Source organism: Parasteatoda tepidariorum, chromosome 7, assembly GCF_982258835.1.
Source record: "Parasteatoda tepidariorum strain Cologne lab strain chromosome 7, Ptep-v5.0, whole genome shotgun sequence".
Taxonomy (NCBI): Eukaryota; Metazoa; Arthropoda; class Arachnida; order Araneae; family Theridiidae; genus Parasteatoda; species Parasteatoda tepidariorum.
This window is the reverse complement of record NC_141761.1, coordinates 5,142,341-5,159,382: the sequence shown is the minus strand read 5'-3', so window position 1 is coordinate 5,159,382 and position 17,042 is coordinate 5,142,341. Positions and strand designations below refer to the sequence as shown.

Sequence of the window (17,042 nt, the reverse complement as noted above, 5' to 3'; positions counted from 1 at the left end):
AAACAACAACTAAATTCCATTCGTTTAGCATTGCGTCATATGTTGTTCCTTCTAAATCGAAGTAGTTGTGTTTTTTTCATATTATACCCAATTTTGATCCTCTGCAGACGAGTTGGTACCCAGTGCCCCCCATCTCTCCACAAAAAAATTGCTGTCTTCCCAGTTCCATGTTAGCTTCTTCGAAATAGTGCTACTTTGCTTACTCAAATTATGACAATGCTGCTTTTATTTATGTACTTAAAAAAAAATTCTCTCGTCTAAATTCCTCCCCAAACTATTTGTTTTCTTTAATAAAAAATAATCAAAATTTATCTGCTTATTAGCTATTATTCGCTATTTCAGAAAGGAAAAATAGTTATTTCTATATACAGAACACTTGATTCACGTTAAATTGTCGAAAAGTATATTAAAAAACACAATATAAAATAAAAAAATAAAAAAATTAAAGACGACATTGTGTTGGGTTTCGATCCCAGGACTTCCGGGACTACGTATCAACCTTGCCCACAGCGCTACCAACTGCGTCACGCTTCACATATCTGCCCCGCGTATATTTAGCTTAAAGCACCTCCTCCCAGTAAGTCAACAAAACATATTTTGGCCATGTTTCCCAGACCGTCACCAATTCGCGATCGCAACACTCGAATACGCCATCTAGGGAGAGACCGGTTTCATGCCTTTTGCCCTTCTCCCTTCCCTCTCCTCCTCATTTCAGTTGTATAGGAATGTACTACGATAATTTCCCTTTTCTTAATATTTTTCCTTTTTATTTAATAAAAATATTTTTTAAAATTTCTATGATACTTTTCTTTAGAACTATGTTTAATGTAGTTTTCAGTTCCATATAGTTTTTCAAGTTAAAAGACTTTAATCTATGTGAAAATCAAGAGAGAAACTGACGTACTTCCTTCGTCTATGACTTTCCAGACGCTAATGGGGAAAGCATGTGAAGTGTTGCCATAGGAAAAGAGTTCTGCTCTACGCCACCTGCAGCCCATTGTGCAACTCTACTGCGACGTAAATGCGACTACACCCAAAAAATCTAAAAACGTCATAGAAAACAAGTAAGCTAAGAGCGTAAAAATATTTTCCCACAATCTTTCGAAATTAATTCAAAGCCAACAATTTTTATTTTATTTGCAGCATTTGAATTTGCTTTTAGCGTTGGTTGATATAATTACCAAAAGAGTATTTTTAAATCAAAAATTTGACTAAAATTAAGAAAGGTATTTGAAACTTAACTAAATTGTAATAGCTCTGCTGATGTTGACCCGTGTTAAAGTTCTTGTGCTTGTCCTGCTGGATGTTTCTTGTGACTGCATTGTTGATCATGAATTTTTAATGCGCTAATGAATTTAATTTATGTGAATGTTCGTGAAATTATGTAAACATGTCATTTAAGCCCAGCAAAATTAGTTTTTAAGTAAAAGTGCTATTTTATATTTTATCATTTCGGTTGTTTCAAGTAGCAGTTTAAATTATGCAGGGATATATTCGTAATCTGACCTGTGAAGCCAACTAAATTTGCCAAGACCCAGGTTATCCAGGAAATACATCCAGAAATAAAAGTATATGCTGGGATGGGGCGTATATGGATATCATCAGATCGAAATAGTATTTCGATTTTTTCTTTATTTAGGTCGATATTATTTTTAAGCTAGTTTTAGTTTAAATTTATTATAACTGCTCTCTTTTATTTTGAAGTTTTATTTGGGAGTAAATTACCGAATTGTGTAGAATATTATAAATGGTGTAAACCTATTTAGTGTGATCTTGGCAAACAATAATATACAATAATATAATACCTTAATTCTGGTGGCCAAGGGTGTGATAAATATGTATTATATTCTGTAACGATGTAAACAAGAAATTTACTCAATCCGGAAAGATAACAAAACTCAAATAATTCATTTGCTAGTTTAAGACAGTGCTAAACATTCAAGGAACTAGCTCATTTGTTTATTTTTTTTCTGAATAAATTTGTGTGTATTCTGTAATACTTAGCTTTGTTAATCTGAAATGTTCTGATGTTTTTAAACATTATTATTTCTCAGAATTCCAATTGCTATTTTTAATTGAAAGATAATCTATATTTCATTGTTCTGTAACTTTTATATTAAGATACTAAGAAAATGTTCATTCTAGACCTTAAAAAGGGCAGGGCACAAGAAGCTTGAAAGAGCCCCTAAAAAAGGGCTCACATCATAAAAAAGAGCATTATTTAAAAATATTTACTTTACTTTTAGGACACCCAAAATATAAAAAGTTTTTAATTTTATCAGTAAAAAAATTTTTTGTTGTTGAGGTAATTAGTTTAAAATAATTCCTTTAATTCAATTGGTACATTCTATAAGTTGATTTTAAAGTGAGCGTAATTATGAAATTTTGAAGCGCATGATAAAATATCTATATGGTTCGAGAGTTGGTGCGAAATTTACATTTTTGTAAAATCCTAATATTGTTTTTCTTTTCATGTTGCTTATTTATACACTTAATTTAAAATATATTTTTCCTTCCTATCTAGATGATGAAAATCAGATTTTTTTTCTTTTCATGTTTATAATTATGCTTATTCATGCTTTCAATTGAAAATATTTTTTCTTTCTTATCTAGAAGATGAAAATGTTGGACATCCTTTTTGGAAGCTGAAGATTGTAAGCATGAAAAAATTGATGGTGGTATCCTTGGTTGTCAAAAACAAGAAGCTATCAGCTGATATAATGGTTAGTCAGTAATTAACAATAAATGTAATTTTTACATTCATTTTGGTGTACTTACCCATTGCAAGAGTAAATACCCTACCCACTGGATATTTACCTGACCCTGATTTATAGTTTACAATTTAATATTTTGAAATTTATTTTTTCGTATTTTTCTCAGAAAAAATTTGAAAACAAAAATGTAATAATGAAAAAATATTTTACATCATATTTTGCTTTCTTTAAAATATCCTCCCCTCGCTTTTATAATTGCAGCACACAACGTTGTAAACGTTGATTCTTATTTAATTATTATATTTTCCGAAAAAAAAAGTTAAAATTGTTATAATAAATTATAAAATAAAATATTATCAAGAAATATTAAATTTTAATTTATTTTAATTAAAAAATTTTCATATCATATTATAATTACACTAAAATTCATTATAATTGCTGAAAAATCATTAAATTCTGAAAAAAAACCTTTTTTTTTATTTGACAATAACTTCGTCAAAAAACATGTTTTTTCGGAATTTTTTTTTTTAAATGAAAGCTAAAAGTCCAAATTTTTCAATGGTATAGTAAAAATTAACGATATCTAACCCCTTTGTGCCCGTACATCGCGTCAAACTTCACAAAAAATTAATACAATTTTCTATGATTGTTTAGAGTGTAATTGTACATAGTTACAAAATATATTAATTAAAAACAATTAAAGTACATAAAAGTAGAGATTTTAAGCTTCAAAATGAGCTAAAGCAGAAGCAGTTTTGATCATTTTTAAAGAAGTTATGACACTTTGAATTTTGCCATTTTTTTTATAAGTTTCTAGGTGTACTGATACTTTTGAGCGGTACTGTAACTTAAGCCAATAATTCTCTTTCGTGTGTGTATTTATAACAACTACTGAAATCAAACTTTAAATTTTTTAATTGATAAAGAACGAGTTCATGTGCCAACAATATGAATTTTTAACATGTGGGTAATTTATTTTTGTAACATAATAGACCTGCTAAATGTAACTAAGGTGCTGGTTTTCAGTTTTGCTATCTAAATTTATTAATTTAATATTACCTTCATTACTACTTACCTTTCATCAACTACCTTAAATAACCTTTTATATATTTAACATTCTATTATGTAAACACTTTTTGAATGGTATAGTTACATATTGATCAATTATTTTGTTAAAAGTTTAAAATCATCCTATCATTAATTTTACTTAGTGTTAAATTTTTCTAGTCTATTTCTTATAAATGGAATATGAAAAATACTATGAGCATTGTTGTAAGTAGGGTGTCAGCTCTGTGAAATGCATATTTATCAACAATCTTAATTTAATAGAATATAAAGTCATATCTGTAAAATAGGCTACAGCAGATAAAATACTGTAAAATTTATATTTCAAAATTGTTTGCTTATAAGTTATATTTTCTTACATTATTTAGATTTTATATTTTTTTCAAAAACATAAATATTTAATATGCATATAATGAATATTTATTAACTAGCTTAAATAATTAAGTAATTTCAGGTAATCCACCACCCTCCAAAATATTCCTTGTCCATCCCTGACTTCCATAATTCTATAAACAAATATTGAAGAAAAACTTATCTTTAAAAACTCATTCAATTTTTAATATTGTCCATTACAATGTGTATTTTTATTACAAATCACAAAAGAGTTTAATTTAAAGACATATTTAATTAAAATTTAATGTTGTAAATTTAATTAAAAACTCAGTACAATATTAATAATCTATATTTCACATAAAACTGAAAATTAAATACAAGATCTTAATAAATTTAACTCAGTCAAATTTGTCAACCTCTTGTTTAATTGTCTAAATTATCTTGTATTTTAAAGATTTGTTTTCCTCATACTTGACAAAATAATTCACTAATATAAAAATTAAATTGTTCACTTTAATATTTTTTGAAAAAATGATTTTTTTTTTTAAAAATTTCATTAAAATATCAACTGATTTTAAAATTACATTAAAAAAGCATTTATTTTAAATAAAATAGTTATATTGTTTTTTTTTTTTTTTTTTACAAAAACTTACAAAAGAAATTTCCAGTTTTAGTTTAGTCATTTAATATAAATATTAAATTTATAGAATTAATAGAAATGAACACAGTTAAGAAATTTTAAACTCATCCCTTATGCATATAAATTTCTTCTATTTTATCCAGTTAATGCCATTGTCTTCGAAAAAAATGATTTTTTCTTGAAAAGCGCTCAATTTTCACGTAAATCACTTAACATAAAGTCTACTTTGTGATACTGCACAATACCTTTTAACATTGCTTTTTATTGTGACAATTTAGCTCCTCTGCTTGGTATTTATAGTTTTTTGAAATATTTTTCCTGGAATTGATATTCTTTAGTGTTCATTTTTTGAAATTAAAAATGTTATGTTATTGCCAGAACTATAAGCAAGGCAAATGATGGTTATATATTTTAAAAATGACGAAAAGTTATAAAAGCCTTGATTTAGGGTACTACCCCCAAGGCAGAGGTAAATACCCATTTATAAATACCATACTTACTGGGTATTTATCTGACCACATCTATACCCATGCAGTGTTTGGCTAAATTTGAATTGATAAAACTCTTAATAAATATAAAGTAATGACTATAAAATATGTAAACTTGTAATTGCTGCAATTTTTGTAGTCTTTATCAAATTTTCTTATTTATCTTCCTTCTCAGTGACGATACATATTATATAAAAAACTATTTTAAGTTTGAAATTTTTTTTTTGTTTATGAAAATAAATAATTATAATAAAATTTGCATAAAACACTGAAAAGTTAAAAATTTTATACCTTATTATTTTGAACTTTTTATTAAAAATTTTTCATGCAATACATTTGTCCTAAAAAATTTTAAGCAGAGGAACTTTTTTTAGAGGAAAGAAGAGGAATTAGGTGATTGAATGCGCCTAAAAGTTTAGCTTTTAGGCTCATTCAATGACCTAATTATTCTTTAGTTTAATGAGAACAATCACAAATTTATCTTTAAAATGATAAAAATAGAAATCAAGGTTTATGTGTCATGTAAACTAAAAAAGTAAATTAATGTTATTAGTTTTACCCATGCTATTTTCTCTTTGCTTAATCAGATGAAAGTATACTGAAAAATAAAAATCTGCAATACCTTTTTTGGTCTAATATAGATTTTAAAAATAATTGATTATTCTAAAATTCTCAATAATTCCCATTAAACTTTGTTCAGCAGTTTAAGCTTCTAAAAATGTTTTGAAGAACCTAATTTTATTATTGATTTTCTGAAAAATGTATTTTCTCCTACAGAATTTAAAAGAATAAGTTTTATTTGGATAACAAAATAGCTAGGTCTAATACTAATTCTTATTACCGGCATTGCAACAGATTTGTGTCTTAAAATATTTGTACAAATATTTTAAAAGCAAAATAAGCAAATACAAAATTGAAAAAGTCATTATAATGATCTATTATATAGCTATTATAAAATTATAAAGTTTCTAAAAAACCTCAAAATTTAGATTTTTTGTCTTCTATATTTTTATATATTTCTTTTTATTCTTCTCAACAAAATCCTTCTTAAATTAAATCAATTTCTTATTTAATAACAAATCCTTTTAGTTAGTTTACTTTGACTTATATAGTGACTTATTCATTTGAATTTTGTTTATTAATATGAATTTGAAACAAATGAGATTTTTAAAAAAAAGAATCACTTCTGACTCGTGTCTATATAAATAGGAAATATATTGTATTACAGAGTTCTCCCTACGAATAAAATAGGGTTGGGCGCTTCCTCTCTGAAAAAAGCTTTTTGAGTTTTGAAAGGAACTCACATTAAAAATTAAAATTCGTAATATTATGTTATAAGTGAATTTTATCCACGACAATTTTTAAATTACCTCATACTATCATAAATTGTCTCATACTATCTTATAAGTATATTTCAAAGGTAATTCTCTCTCATTATCAAAATCTGAGAAGAGATTGTTGTTAATGAAAATAATTAAAGGTATGCTAACAAACAAACTCTGTGCATATTTTTTTTCAATTAAAAGTAAACTAACAAAAAATGATTAATTGATAAACAGCTTGAGAGCGTTTTTTAATAATTTTAACTAAAAATTATAAGAAAATAAACTTTAAAATATGCATTTTTTGAAAAAAAAATATTTAGAAATTAGTTTTAAAATTACTTAAAAAAATTATTAATATGCTCCTCCCCGACCTCCCCCTAAAAAGATACTTCTATTATAGAATGTTAGCCAGTTGAGAATAGTCCAAACAAAGTAAATGTTTGTAAAAGTAATCTGAATTTAACCTATAAACGCATAATTTTACCAATGTGTAATTGTTATTTAAGCAATGAATTAATTTTTTTCAAAATGGAATCTGAATAAAAAGACAATATTTTTAAAAGAGAGTGTCTTATTTTTATAAAAAGAGCAAAGAGCATTTATTGGGGTCAAAGGGCAAGCTGAAAGGGTTGCCCTTCACAAAAGGGTTAAGGAGAACACTGGTATTAAAATATACTGTTAATAAATTTCTTATAACAAAATAACTAAATGTTGCATTTTTAGAATGTTTTTCAATCCCCTTGAAAAATTATAATTACTGGAGATAAGATTTTGTTTTTTCTGATCAATAATATAAAAAATGTTGTTTAGTGTGTGTTAAGGAGAATTCTCAAGCTCTTCCAACACTTATGTATCTTTGAATTATTAGGTATGCTCTATCATTAATATTGTTAAAAGTATCATTGTTGTATTAATTTTAAAAGAAAAGTTTTAAATTACCTTTTTTCAAACTTGTGAAGTTTCTAATAGTGTTCTAACAGCTGAACCTTGATTATTTCCATTCTATTTATCGTTTTACTGTTATTTCCAAAGAGTGAATGTAAGCAATTGATAACTGTTTTTCCAAGTTTATAGCTTCTTGGTAAAGCTCAACATTATTTAATAATTTCGACCAATTTTTTAAAAATCTATTTTGATGTTCATTTGATCTTTTTACTGTTACATTATTTGGGCAAATTATTAATGGTTGTCCCTACCATTATCACATTATCATTACTTTAAATTAGAAGTCATTCAAATATTATATAAGCATAGTTTTGGCAATTTCAAACACCTCCCTTATCAGCAAAATTAAACAAATTTCAAACCTTATTCCATGTGTCAGGATATTGCATAACCCTCTGGTTTTTACTTTCTTTTCAGTACTAATTTAATTTAAGGATAAAATTCTAATAAAAGATATTAACTTTATGTTAAACAACTATTGTATACAACTAATAAAAGCTAATATAAAAACACTCCCTTTTATTTCGTCGTTTTTTTTTTTTTTTACTTTAAAAATAGTTCAAGGTCAGTTAAATGGGAGTCTGTTTTAAATTTGGAAAAAGACCCTTATCCTTATCTACCCCTCTCCTGTGATTGGATATCAAAATAAAAGTAGGATGTGGGAAAACCAACAGGGAAAAGGAAATCTTCAACGAAACCATGTCTAATATTAGTCTTGTTTTAACCATGCATAGCTTGCACTATTTTTAATGTGTGCAACTTTTTATTTATTTGCTTACGTGTGAAAAGGGAAGTTTTATTCCGATTCAAAAATCTGGTAATTTCTGATGTATTTAATTTATATACTCATAATTATGAAATGGTAAAAAAATTTGCAATGTAGTTTTCAAAAAGCTCCAATGAGTAAATTCTTAAAGGTGAAAGGGGAATACATAATTTTCCCCTTTGACTTTTTCTTGTTGGATTATCTTTCACTTTGATATTTGGAAAGCCAGAATTTTTTGCAGGCAATTTTTGTTTCTGTACATGGCTTTAGTTACCAATCGATATGCAGTATTTTTTTCAAAGTTTAAATATAATCATTGCATTAACTTCATTTAACTTTTTTATCATTTTATGAATTTGGATTTAATATAAAGATTGAATATTAAGCGATTCTTCCTTTTCTTTGGGAATTAAGGTAGGAAATAAGTGGAATAAAAAAATTAAAAAAAACTTTTAATTTTATAGAATTTTTATTAATGTTTTTGTCATGATTAGCATTTTCTCGGTTTCTGTAAATATATAAAATATTGACAATGAAACTGCAAAATACATCTAATTGAAATGATTCATTCAGTTAAGTTGGGAGTTATTGCTTTGAGTTTAATTCACTTATAATTGAGACTGTTCATTCATAAATCTTTTATCTTCATAATTTCTTATATTCATAATTGATTCCTCAATTTGTATATAGTTTGTAAATTACTCCAATTTTCTTAAGTATTTTTATTTGACGAAAAATTGCATCATATTATAACTTCCGAATTCTTATTTTTTATGTATAGTATATATTTTGCTTTAATTGTAAGTACTATTTTATATTTGATTGATAATTCATATTCTCCAATTTGTAAGATAGGATAAAAGTATAAAGCAAATAATTCAAAAATAATTTTACAACTATGGCACACAAAAATGCCTAATGTAAAAAGTTAAGATTGTGCATGTTTTACAAGGAGATGCCCCAAGGGTAAAATATTACCCTTTAAAGTTTCAGTTCATTTACCTTTAAATTCAGAAAAACTTTGAAACTCACCTGCAGTTGTGGTGCAGCATTTAGACTTTCCATTTTCTGTTGAGAGGTTCGGATTTCGATAGAATATTTATTATCTTTAACTTTCTTTTCTAAAAATGAACTATTTAACATGTTTTATGCAATTTATAAATTATTTTAAAAACAAAAAATATCAGTATCTGTTTAATTTTATCTTATTAAAATATATGGATTAATTAAAAAATGTGTAATTCAAGTTAAAATTTTGTTGTTATTTTTTTAAATTACAAATTTCAGTTAAGAAATTTTGTAATTTAAAATTCGGATTGAAATGTTATAATTAGTTAAAAATTAATTCGAATATTTTGATTAAAAAATAAGAAAAATGAAACATTTATAAATTTTTGTCTTAAAAATTTAATTTTTTAAACAAATTAATTTTGATTAAAAAAATTATAATTTATAACTTGAATAAAACTTATTAAATAGTTATTAACCTTTTTAGATAAGGAAATTTGAATTGAACTCCTGACCTCACAGGTAGAAGGTGAACAGCCTAACTGTTACACCACGAAAGAAAAAAAAATTCAACTAAACCAATATTAACTTAGTTTTAAAATAAACTAAAATACGCATTTGAAAATAATGAAGTTATATTTCTTGAAACTAATAAGAAATCAATTATAAATGATTAAATAAAAATAAATAAAAAAACTTATTTTAAGAAAAGGTTTTCAGCGATTTTTCAAAATTGCCTCATGCAATACCCACCATCTCCCTCCCCACAAAGTGTGATGACATTTTTGACCAATAACTTGTCTTGGCTATTCTTAAATATTATCACACGTTTAATTTGTGCCCTATCTTAGCCACATGCTCCTTAATTTAAGCTTAATTTTGTTTTAATAGGAATTTTCTAGATGTGTTCCACCCTTGTTAGATACAAACTTGTGTGCATGCAATCGCTTGTGAGAACTGAACAACAATATTTGGGCATAAGCTTACTTTTCTGGGTTACACCAAAAATCGCAATTGAAATTGCAAGCATTCTCTAAAATGTTTAATCCTCTTTGAATAGAATTAAATTAATTTTGTTCAGTATATTATGAACTGATAACATATCGATAAGACTGCTTTAAAACTCTACTGCGCTTTTTAGTTTGTCTCAGAAAGATATTTTTGAGCAAATATATAGTTTTTTTTTGCAAATTCAAGAATGGTATTTATTATAAGGATATTTTTTGTGCTGTCTAATTTAAACATTTTTAGATTTTGTCCGTTTTATTTTCTAAGTATTCCTTTTGTGTATGTGGATAAACAATTCAATACTGCTGTTTGCATTACTTTGTTGTTTTTGAAAATTTTTATTTTATACTTCAATTAAACTTATTTAATTCTTGTACATTTCCATTATTTCACAATGATTTGTTTATAATAAATATTTCTATCAGGTGGAATATTTTTCTAACTTGTATCTAAAATTTAACAAGAGTTAACTTAGAAGTTGCAATTGCTATTGTGTCTTTTGAAGACTTTTATTTATCTTTCAGGTTTTGAAGTGGTTATTAACTTGTTATTTCTTAATTTAAAAGTTCATGTATTTCTCTTAATATGGTGATGGTCACATACATTTTTCTTAATATGGTCATATATTTTTCTTAATATGGTTATTAAAAAAATCATATAGTATTTTGATGAATATAGAACCATAGTTTTTGATATATATAATTTTCACAAGATTCTTAAAATAAGATCCTTAATGCATTGACCTCTAATAATGTTTTAAGATTTGCTATTCCTTTTTCTCTTCAATAAGAATTTCTCTTCACTTTTTATATCGACACTTTAAAATATATATATATATATATTTTTTTTTTAACAACAAGCTGTAAAGTTTCACATTTATCAAAAGCTTCTTATTTTCTATGTTTGCAGTAAATTTTAGTTGAATTTTAAATAACTGGTAGATTCTTAAACTGATATTCAAAGAAACATTTGAAATATATTTTAAAATTTCTCTTAAATACTTTTTAGAGAAGGGTTTAAGCACTTCTAACAGAGAGCTTGATGACATTTTTTAATTCTGTTACATTTGTTTGAATATTATAAATAGTATAAATATCAAAAAATCAAAAATACATGTTACAAATTGAAAATTGTATGCAAGTTTCAATTAGAGTGCACAATTGTATACAGTTACATTAAATCATCTTTAATGCAAAGTACAATGCAGAAAACATTGCAAAAACAAATGTTACAAATAGTGTGGAATATTTTCATCAGCCTATGAGAAAGGGCTTAAATACTTAAGAAAAATCAGCCTAAATTTTTTTTTACTGCTCTTTTTATTTTTTTAAATTCAGTTATATTTGTTTTCAAATTTTTTTTATACCTATTTGTAATGTTTTTCTGTATAATTTTTCTGTAATGTGCTTTTTACCAAATATAATGCTCCATCATAGTTTTGATGCTATTTTCATGGTTTTAATTTGTTTTGATTTTTTGTATCTCTTTTATACTTATCAATCTTTATATCATAATATTAATTACTTGTAGGACTCATCTTCACAGTCCTGCTTCACCTATAATTAAATTGTTTTGTTGGAAAAAGATGATCAACTTGAGATTAATCATGAAACAGTCTGGGAGAGGATAAAGAATACCTCTACAGTAAGTTTTAAATAATGTAAAACTTGTAAATTTCTTTATTACATATACAGATAACCCAAGTGTTGTGCAGACTTGGGTGACCTCCTTATTACAATATTCCCACACTCCTTAGAAGTCCTTAAAAACTGCTTAATTTTTATTTTGGGAAATAAGGGCTATTAAAAGTACTTTATTTTGGTACAAGGTTTTTAAAAATATTTAATTTTTCAGCATCACTATAGTTGATGGGAACAATTTTTTCAGTTCAATTTTTTAAAACAAAAAGTTGATCTTTTATCACCTAGAATTAGACTATGGTAGAGCATTTAAGAGAGACAAGAAAAGGTGTGTCTGAGCAAGGGGGGTAAGCATATTTCATTCATATACTGGTTCTTTCATTAATATATTCTGCATTTTGTCTAAAATCTGTCCCAAACCTTTTGTTATAAATGTCGATTAGAATAAAATTCTAACTTAGATTTTAATAATCATTTTATTGAGTTAACATTGCAACTTAAAATGTTTCTTCTTCTTTTAAAATTTCTAATTAACTTTTGGTAGTAAAATTAGTTCATGTTTTTCATCAGATTGTTTAGTAATCCTATGTAAAGTTAATTCCTAATAACAGTTTTGGCTGGAAATAATTTTATGTAATCCTCATTATAAAAGTTGAGGTACCATAAACATAATATGATAAGGTGATATTGCAGGATAAGAAAATGCCACTAATAATAAAGAATACTGTTTTGTTTTAAACTGTTAATTTGCAATAAAAATAAAATATCAAATCATAGTAATAGTAGAGAGTAATATTAAGAATGATAGAGGATAATAAAAAATAGTACAAGTAAATGTCTATAAATGATTAAAAATTAAATAATTTACCAGTATTTATTAATTAAGTAACCTTATCAATTTTCTGCCTAAGGAATGTGTTGATACCCTTAAAAAAAGGTTTTAGAGCCTTTTATTAATAAGTTTCACTGAAAAACATTGGTTTGAAAATTATAAGTCTTCTGAACATAATTGTGTTTTTATTCTATAAAAATTTCATAAAAATATTTATTTCAGTAAATTTAAAAAAAAAAATTTCAAACCAAATGAAAAAAAGTGAATGATTTAAGGTGCTTAAATACCAGCATTGTCTGTTTTTACTTGAAGAAGGACTTAATTTGACATGACATATTAAGAAAACTACTATCATGCATGCATGACTCTAATTATACTTTTTAGTATTAATTCTTTTAATATTCATTTGAAACATTTTATTAATGGAAAAGAAAGAATTTTTTCGGCATAACTGAATATTTAGCGAGATTGGCCCACAACTAAATATGTGATGTATGTCTGGCATAGTTGCCAACTGTTCCGGTTAAATCGCGTTTGTTCCGATTTTTTAGCTTTGTTTTGAAACTACGGTTTTAGGCCAAAATGTTCTGATTTTTCGACATTCTAGTGCCTTTTCACTCCTTATACCATTTTTCTTTCAACCCAGGGCAGGTCTAAAAACGAGAAGCAGGGCATGTGATTTTTCCGCAAATATCACGGAATTCTGTTAGACCATTGGTTAGCGCGCTTCGCGAATAAAAGTTTTATAATCCGACGAGATTTTGAAACTATTGCTAAATCACATTGACGAGACGTTTATGATTCTTCTGCCAATTTGATTCCTTTGATTTGGCTGATTTTCGCCGTTCTGAATATTAGGAACTCCATCGGAATCTGCTAATATCACGATTCTCATTCACACGATTTTAATATCAATCTTCAATTTTGATATTTAGCTAATTTAAAAGTTATGCGATGTGATTCATATTCTCGTGATTTAAAAGTTATGCATCATGATTCCTATTTACGCGATTTAAAAATTCAGTATTGTAATTTGTATTTTCGCTTTTTTAAAATCCAATTTCACGATTCATATTCACTCAATTTTTTTAAAATCAAGTATTATGATTCATGTAAGAAGTAAGTTTTTTCTTGAATTAATTACTATAAACATGTGATATTCTTTATTAGTAAGTATTTTAATTAAAACTGTTTGCTCAAAAAATTATTTTCAGCATGAAACATTTATAAATTCATATTTTTATATCAATAGTTTAGTTTTTGATATTTTGTTTTCACTTTGTGTCATAATTTCCCATGATTAGCTTATCAAGCTTTGTGTTCCTCTTTTTGTTTTTAACAAGTAGGCAGCTCTTTTCTAGAAACCGCAATATAAAAACTTGTTGTAATAATTTTTTCTCAACTTTCTTTATTTTTTTAAATATATGAAAAGAAAATTGCAAATCTTGATTTCACCAATTAATTTTACAATTCAATTTCAATGAAATTATTAAAGATGGAATACTGATTAGTTTCATAGATATTGTTAACCGTTAACAGTCTGAAAATGTTTTTTTTTTCCTTCAAAAATCCGACTTAGGTTTGCAAAAATTACTCGGTCTCACTTTGACGAACCCTGTTAGTAAATACAATTTTATCAGTACTTATATTATAATAAAGTTGCCTTTTATTGTTTTTTTTTTTTTATTGATTGATTTTCTTTTCCAAGAAAGGTCAATAATTGGCACTGTCACTGGTGGTATATATGCATATTCGATGATAAACAATCCTATTATTTTTAAAGTCCTTTATTTTTGCTTTCTTAAAAGAGTGAGAATCCTGTATTAAGTACATTTGAATATTTTTTTTAAAATTCATTCAATTACTTTTGTAAAATTGTACTACATTATTACATACAAAAACTTTATATATTAAATTCCATGTAGTGTAGCCCTTGTTGCTGAACTTTATTCAGCCCAGCATTTGCTCTGTTTAATAGCATGTACAAGAGTAACTGTAATCTGGTACAAAATTTTTTTTAATTGATTATATAAAATTCATCATTCAATTTACTTCTGCAAATGTTTTCATATTTTGCAATATAATATGAGTTCACTCTTTGCATCTTTTTCCACCCATGTACCCTATATGTCATTCTCAGTCAATTAGGAATTCATATCATAATTAACTAAATGTTGATAATTTTTACATTAAAACTGTTGATTGAAGTCTGCAAATCAATGACTAGCAATAAAGAAACTTTAAGACAAAAATTTAGTTAAAGTTTTAAATTGCCATTGCATGAGAAAATGTAATTAATTACTGCATGCTCACTTAAATGCTTTTAAAACATACAAAGAAAATAATTAACTTTTTTCTTATCAATAAATAATTTATTAAAAAAACATGAAAAATATTTTAAATGATATTTTTTTGAAAAGTTATTGAATATTTTTAAGAAAATAAATAATATTGCTAGGAAATATGTAAATGACAGTTCATTTCACTTTTTGAAAATTTGTCATATATTTTGTGCCTACAACCAGTAAACATTTTCATTCAAACAACCCATTAATGATAATCTTATCTCCTTCATTTTCTTGTGCATTATACACAATACCTAAACACATAGTAAAATATTATTTTACTTTATTGTCTAAACAATTTAATATAAAAAAATAAGAATGTTTTTGAATCTGTATTACTAAGTACTTGATTACAAATTGCTATCGTAAATAATCGCAACCACTAACCACATATTTTTTCTTAAAAATGAAACAAATATTTTTGAATTTATTACAATATATTCTTGAAAACCAATTCCTATTATTATTATTATTTCCAATTACAGTCGAACCCCGCTATAGTTAACCGTCTGCGGACTCAGTAATGTGTCCACTGTAACCGATGGTTCACTATATCCAAATTTTTTGAAGAATATTTTTTGCATAAGACAGTTGAATGATTGAAAATTGGCTTTGCAATTTTGCATAAGTTATTTAAAAATTTTTTAACTAATTAACAGATAATAAAGCAAAAATTGATGGAAAAAGTAATTATGTCGCTAAATATTAGTTTTATTTTCACTTTTTATGAAAAAAAGTTTTGATTTTTGATTGAACACAATTTGATTTTAAATTGAGTTCATCAATTTTCTTATCTACAATGTGCAAAGAATGCAAAATTTTTACATTTTGAACAAGATTTCGAACCATCTTAACAAAGCATCTTCAACGTTTTCTCTTTCAGCTCCACGCAGTTTTTTCGATGAAACCATGTTTTTGTCGTATGCCGCAAGAATTGCACTTCGATTTTTCCAAATGTTTGAAACTGTAGATCAGGGGTCGCCAAACTTTTTTGATCATCGACCCCTATATAATTCTTCGAAATCTCCATCGACCCCCGCAAAAGTAATTTTCCGTTAATTAAAATAAAACAATATTAGATACTGTGTTTGTACATTTATTTTATGATTTTAAACATATATTAAAGTAATAGTACATTGTGTAACAATAGTTTTATGAAAAATATATTAATATTGAAATTTAAATACCTTATTATTAAATAATAAGTAATTATGCATAAGTAGATATAATAAGTAAAGTAACTAAAGATTTACTGCTTCTTGATCAATGAGATGGGTGTGCCTGTTGTTTTTTTGCAAGGTTTGCTATATTGGGTTCAAAATTGGTCAATTTTAATTTTCGTCAAAATTGGTCAATTTTGTAATTTTTGTAAAAAAATACAAAGTGTGCTTTAGTTTTGTCGCGGGCTGTACTAATCCATATTATTAATGCTTACCTTTTTTTGTGCATTGATAATTAAAATTGATATCTAAACCAAACGAATGGTTTTATCGAAACAATAACTAATTATCCAAAACTGTAAAAGTTTTAATAACGACGCTGCAAATATTCAACACAGTTTACAAAGATAGCTGAAACTGCGTATGATATTTGCATTTGTAACGTCAATGCTCGTCACACGTGACATTTGGACAAGCGCACATATGCATATGACTTATAAACTGCGCTGAGTTCGTGCCACTGCGCGGTGGTACGTAAATACTTGTTTCACCCCAATAAATATACGTTTATTAATTTATGTTTTATAAAGAAACTGATATTGAGTCAATTATAAAAAAAAATCACAAATTTCACATACTTAATTAGGTATGTGTGATTTGCGTATTGAGAACTGCTTTTTTTTCGACCCACAATCGACCCTTCCGATTCGGATCGACCCCCATTCGACCCAAAATTCAGATCGACCCCCGCTTTTGTTAAATAGACCCCTGGG

At 26.0% G+C, this 17,042-nt stretch overlaps 1 protein-coding gene across 4 annotated transcripts in view; it reads left to right on the top strand.

The window, feature by feature from the left end:
* Positions 1 to 1,109: 1,109 nt before the first annotated feature.
* LOC147806762 (uncharacterized) overlaps positions 1,110 to 17,042 on the top strand; it is a 137,936-nt gene continuing 122,003 nt past the window's right edge. Inside the window, exons 1-4 of one of the 4 annotated variants that reach the window (XR_015435136.1) lie at positions 1,110 to 1,226; positions 2,614 to 2,723; positions 11,823 to 11,936; positions 12,147 to 15,372. The gene's annotated coding sequence lies outside the window, so the exon portion shown is untranslated. Of the gene's footprint in view, positions 1,640 to 2,613; positions 2,724 to 11,822; positions 11,937 to 12,146; positions 15,373 to 17,042 lie in introns of those variants that run through there. The other 3 variants (XR_015435132.1, XR_015435135.1, XR_015435134.1) reach the window with 3 other exon arrangements.